At 41.1% G+C, this 6,000-nt stretch overlaps 1 long non-coding RNA gene across 1 annotated transcript; it reads right to left on the bottom strand.

The window, feature by feature from the left end:
- Window positions 1–700: 700 nt before the first annotated feature.
- Window positions 701–2,407, bottom strand: LOC143129853 (uncharacterized). The gene is made up of 4 exons (XR_012987994.1): window positions 2,263–2,407; window positions 1,526–1,628; window positions 1,332–1,386; window positions 701–1,030 (listed from the first exon to the last, which is right to left on the bottom strand). It is a non-coding gene; the product is annotated as an uncharacterized LOC143129853 (long non-coding RNA).
- Window positions 2,408–6,000: the final 3,593 nt, after the last annotated feature.

The raw sequence follows: 6,000 nt of genomic DNA, 5'->3' as shown, positions 1-6,000 counted from the left end.
GTTACACAACAATATTTCCACCTTTTCATTGTCCATACACATAGTATTCTTCATCATTTTGTGTGAACACTTGAAAAATGACACAGAGTACTACTACTATTCTGCTAACAATCTAACTTTGCTACCTAAACAAGCCTATCTGATCTTATTTATTGTGTCTTATTTCTTCAGAGACTTGTGGATGGAATGAGCCTGCAAGAGCACAGGAACCTCACCACACAGTTGCTAGTGAGGCAGCCAGGTCTGGTGTTTGTTGCATCAGTGCAGACATGTCGTCCCCCCACCTGTGCCAGGGATGCCTTGGTGTACTTGTACACACTGCAGAGACATGCCAACCGATCGGGAGAGAGAATGCTGTGGACAAAACCCTGCCACCTGTGTGAGCCTTCTGCCTCACTTCACACAGTAGCCTACTGCCTAGATGAAGGTTTTCTCCAGATTCACAGGCAGTACATCACAGACATCACAGCATTAGGCCATGTAAGAGAGCCAGGTGATGACAATAGAGTTCAGATATGCTACCTATAGACATTTCATTTTCTGGCAGCATGGGTCTCTAGGACAGGGTAATAGAAGAGTGATCCCAAGCTGTGTGTGTAGGATAAGGGATAAATTCCCTGACCCTCAGGGACATCTCTGGAATGTTCCTATAATGTTGTGTTATTGTAAATAGTTTTGTATTAGTGTTCTGCCTGTTCCTTTTAAAACTGTATTTAATTTATTTTACACCGGTACATCGTTATATTTTGCTTTCATGAAAATAAAAACTTTAAGAATTGATAAGAGACTGTTCATGCTGTACCTCTTATACATTACATCCACAAACTTATAATTAAAAAAGGAGCTGTGGTAAATTACCATTTTGAAACACCAAATGACAGTAACATGGTCAACAATGTTATTTGCAATATATTTATTTACAGAAATTAACAAATTATGGTATTTACACATGAACCCTTCCTTTTTGTATGGTGCCTTTGAAGCAACATGGACCATCATTCTAAATGTGCAGTCTCCTGGAAAGCTGATCCTGTGGAAGACATGCAGTGTTGTTAGACATACACACCATGTTATATAGTTCAACATATTGTTACTAATCTGTATAGTGCTATTTTGCCTAGACTGAGTTACAGGCAAGGTTACATAAGGAACAATGAAGGCATGCATGTGCATCACATAACAAGACCATTGAATTTCGTCCACATCCTCCACGATGCTCATGTCATGTAGGCTTTGTAAAAAATATATAGAAATGCTTATATCATGAAAATATACAATAGAGAATGTCATGTAGGGTTAGGGTATAGACATTATGAGCATTGATGGGTTACCTCTGTTCAAGGTTCTCAATTTCAGGGGCTTCTGCAATTGCGCCAAGATGCTCATCTGAAATGAATAAGCAGAGCGTTTCACAACATATGACAGTACATAAAATGGTAAACACCAAGTTATTAAAAATATACTTTCAGTTATTATCAAACAACAATCACATAGAATCAACAATTGTTTTCATGCCGTGACTGACCTGTCTGTCCCATTAGAAATGCTGGACACTTCTGGAGTAGTAAATACTAGAGGGCTTTCCCTTCATTGTTGTTGATGTGACTGCTCCCAGTTCTCTCTCATAGCTGGACAAAAAAGAGCAGTATATGTTAGAATGTCTCACTTAAACCACAAACAAAGTACATTCATTTTATGACCGTGAAGAAACATGTATTTTGGTAGATGCATTGACTAAAGTTCAATCAAAGCAGTTCTGTCCGTATTTTATTGTTCTGCATGATAATGACTTAGACCCTCATTGATCAGTCGCAATGGGCTGGCTGGTCTACCTTGCTCCATTCACAAGAGTAATGGACTAGGCTAGTCTACCCTTCCCCCATTCTGAGGTGTAGGCTACACTCATATGGTGAAAAACTTTCAGACAATTTAGTAATTAGTAGGCTACGTCTACAATTAAAAGACTACAGGACAGGCCTCAGGATGTGAACGTCACCCTTGGAATTGGCTACCCATTATCAGATTAGGATACATTTAGGCTACAAAGCAAAAGCAATGCAAAATAACTACAATTTACAGCCCTTTGCCTGTGATCAGTCATAGCAGATTTTTGTTACAACGTAGCCTAGACAATCCTTTTTCATCGACGCGAGGAAAAGTATCCCAGACGTCATTCTAGCGTTATGCTATAGTTAGCCAAGCAACTATAAAACTTCGAATTTACACCATAGACTGTATGTTTACACGAATAGGCCGAATTACCTGTCGAGGAGAAAGCAGGCAACTTCGGCGTCCCTTTTAAAATCCTTGCTCCTCACGAGCTTTCCATCTTAGAAAAGCCACTCCAATATTGACTTTGGTCTGTTGTTTTTCCGGTCGCGTTGTCGTTTTAATTCTCCTTTTCATGTCCCCGAGAATAGGTGTAATCCTCCATCTGCAACAGACTTTCAAATCTGCCGGGCAGTCGCGAGTAGACTAATCAGGCAATGAGTGTTGCCTACAAGCGCGAAAGGCGGAGCTGAATTCCAGGAATGTCCCTCTTTGGCGAATGTATTTCAAAGATGGAGGCGCAACATGGATTCAGCCATTCGCGCGACTCGCGCGTATGTATTTGGAATAGCAGATTCTACACTTACGAGAATACTTTGATTAGTAGGTGGAAATAATTACACATGAATGAGCACATATTTTTGAAAGAACAAATGGGTTTTTGCTAAGAATTAACTCAAAAAAGTACACAATGTAGCTTTAAAGAAAGTGACAAGGACATATTTTTTAACAACTCTAAACAATATAAAAAAGGAAAATCTTCGAAAGGTCATTCTGCCCCCCCCCCCCCCCCCCCCAACTTTCCCACCTCTGACCGCTGCTGAGCAAGCCCAACTCTACAACAACCTCTCTCAATGCCGCACACAAGAGGAGCAGATCATCAAACCAGTCCTGTCTGTTGTCAAAGAGTATGCAGCATGTGCCATCATGCTGGATCTACCAGAACCCCTCACCAGAGAGTATCTATGAGTTGTAGTGCTATCCTATTGCGTGCAGAGGAAATTTGAAAGACAACCATTTATCTCGCCCCTTGGATTGAGCACTGCCAATGATGAGTTCCCAGACCCTTCATCTTAATGTGGGTCTGGCTCGTCAGGCTATGATTTGCTGCCTGCACTGTGACAACACACTTTTCAGGCAGCAGTAATCAAGGATATTTCACACACGCAAACATAAACATAAAAAAAACTAAATCCATAAAGTAATGTTAATTATGACCAGCGAAGCGGCGGTCATATAGGTTTAGTCAGATTTTTTTTCTTTTTCTTTTTTTTTTTTTTCGCATGTCCAAATTTCCGTCAATGATTCCCGGGACACTGAAAGACTGGGGTAGACGAAACTTGGTGGGCATGTAACCCCATATGGATAGCATGGAACCATTGTTTTTCGTTTTGATCTGTAGCCCCCCCGCTGGACTGCACCCCCCGAAAGGAGGGTAGGGCAGACACAGTTTTCTGTGAATATCTCGAGAACCGTAAGGTTTAGGAGGACCATTTTTTTTGTATGTTGATCTCAAGTGGCCATGTCAACCCATTCCATAACCACTCATTTCATGTATAGCGCCACCTAGTTAAACACAAAAAAGTAAAAATGAGGTGTTGTAATCACAGGTATCTGTGACCTAACATAGTCAAAACTGCACGAAATTGGAAGTGTAGGATCATTATGACACCCTCTGAATGCACGCCAAGTTTCGTGGAATTCCGTTCATGGGGGGCCACACAATAAATTAATTTATGTTACTATACACCAACTGGCCTGTAGGTGGCCGGAGACAGTTTTCTGTGAATATCTCGAGAACCGTAGGGCCTAGGAGGTCCACCTTTTTTTTGTATGTTGGTCTTAAGGGGGCATGTCAACCCATCCCATTACCACTTATTTCATGTATAGCGCCACCTAGTTAAAAATTAAAAAGCAAAAAATTAGGTGTTTTCATCACAATATCTCTGGCTGACATGGTCAAAACTGCACGAAATTGAAAGTGTAGGATCATTATGACACCCTCTGAATGCATGCAAAGTTTTGTGAACTTTTGTTCATGGGGGGCCTTACAATAAAATAATTTATGTGTACATTTAGTGACCGTACACCAACAAGGATTCCCGGGACACTGAAAGACCGGGGTAAATGAAACTTGGTGGGCATGTAACCCCATATGGATAGCATGGAACCGTCGTTTTTTTTGTTTTGATCTGTACCCCCCCCCCCCCCCCCCCCCGCTGTACTGGACCCCCCGAAAGGAGGGTAGGGCAGACACAGTTTTCTGTGAATATCTTGAGAACCGTAGGGCCTAGGATGACCAATTGTTTGCGTATGTTTGCCTCCAGGGGTCATGTTAACCCATTCCATGTGCACACATGTGCATAAACAGATACACACGCACACACATACATTCACAGTAATCATACGTATGACACATACTCACACAGTATACATATGTACGCATGCATGCACATGCACAAACACACATACGCAGGCAAACACACAAGCACGCACGCACACACACACACACACACCCACACACATAAACATAAATGTGTACACGCACACATGCACACAATTCAAGAATTTCTCAGAATTATGAACAGGCAAGATGGGGGTGGGGTTGTATAAAATGAATTTTACATGTGAAATCTATGAACTAATCATGTTTTGGTACTTGTTGTCTAGCAGATACCAGTGAGAATTGAGTGTGGCTAATGCAATTTAGTGAGACAGTTAGAATCATATAGGCCTTTCAGCGTGATTTATTTTTGTGGATAAAATGTGCTGGACTGGGCGGCGGTCATATTTTGTACCGCTCTGCGGTACATCTAGTTATTAGTGTTAATTGTCTGTTTTCACTCTATATGTTTGTGCTTATACTTTTATGCTCTTGTACCTTATATGTCTCAGTTCCCTTCTTTTTTAGCATCAATCTGCAGGGACAGATAAAAATGATCTTGAATAGCTAAATCTGGTGCATTTACATGTCTTATGCTAATGAGCATGTTGATTAATGTACGCTGTCCCTTTTCAATAAATAAATAAACTAACAAACAAACAAACATTTTGGTAACACCGGATATTACTGCATGGTTGCTTACTACAGTCCTCAGAATGTTTTATATTCATTTAAAGGTGCCATGTGTAATGTCCGCCAAAAAAACAATTTATACTCCACATTCCATAAAAGATGGGGGCAGTATACCTCCAGAAAGTGAGTTGGTCGACCCTAGAGTAACAACCGAGACACGTGTATTGCAGTTTGGCTGGCGGTTATGTTGCCTGCATACCGCCTCCCATGGCCGAAACTGGTATTATGACACCTGTCGGGCTGTGGCTAGTAATTTAGCATGCTAATTCAGGTTGATATCTCTGCAGCACTATACCTTGTCATTTTTTAAATGACATTATCGCCCTTATTTCTTCTCATTCTTTTGATGCGTGTAGCTCATTTTTTGGATATTTTTACCTCAATTCTTACGCATGGCACCTTTAAGATTTTCTTCAGGGAGGTTTCAAGAGCGAATTTATTGGACATTCAAAGAGTGAAAGAGTGTAATAGATTACAGTCTATTAGACTTTTTTGTCAAATGCAGTCAAATTTTGTGCACATTCCCCATGGGTCGTCACAATCCTGCTCTGTGAAATTTAAAACGAAGTGGTTTGGACCAGGCCATGCTTTGCTCTGTCCAATCAACAACAAAGGGTACTCCTGCTCCAACACTACCTCCAGAGGGAGTATGACTGCATTTGATTGACCATTGAGCTCAAAACATTAATCACCTTGGAACAAAGGTCGCACCACCACGCAATAGATAGAAGAACATTTGTAAATAATAGCTGGCCCCTTATCACTGATAAAAATCCATATTTGGCAAAATGGAAAACAAAATGGCCATGCACTGCGCTGCAATCAACAACAAAGGGCACTCCTGCTCCAACACCACCTCCAGAGGGGGTGGGTAA

Source organism: Alosa pseudoharengus, unplaced genomic scaffold (genome assembly GCF_046254945.1).
Source record: "Alosa pseudoharengus isolate Yale_2024_CS ecotype anadromous, Long Island Sound unplaced genomic scaffold, YU_APseudo_1.1 YU_APseudo_1.1_scf_1, whole genome shotgun sequence".
NCBI lineage: Eukaryota > Metazoa > Chordata > Actinopteri > Clupeiformes > Clupeidae > Alosa > Alosa pseudoharengus.
The sequence above is the reverse complement of the archived record's forward strand: the minus strand, read 5'-3'. Positions and strand labels throughout refer to the sequence as shown.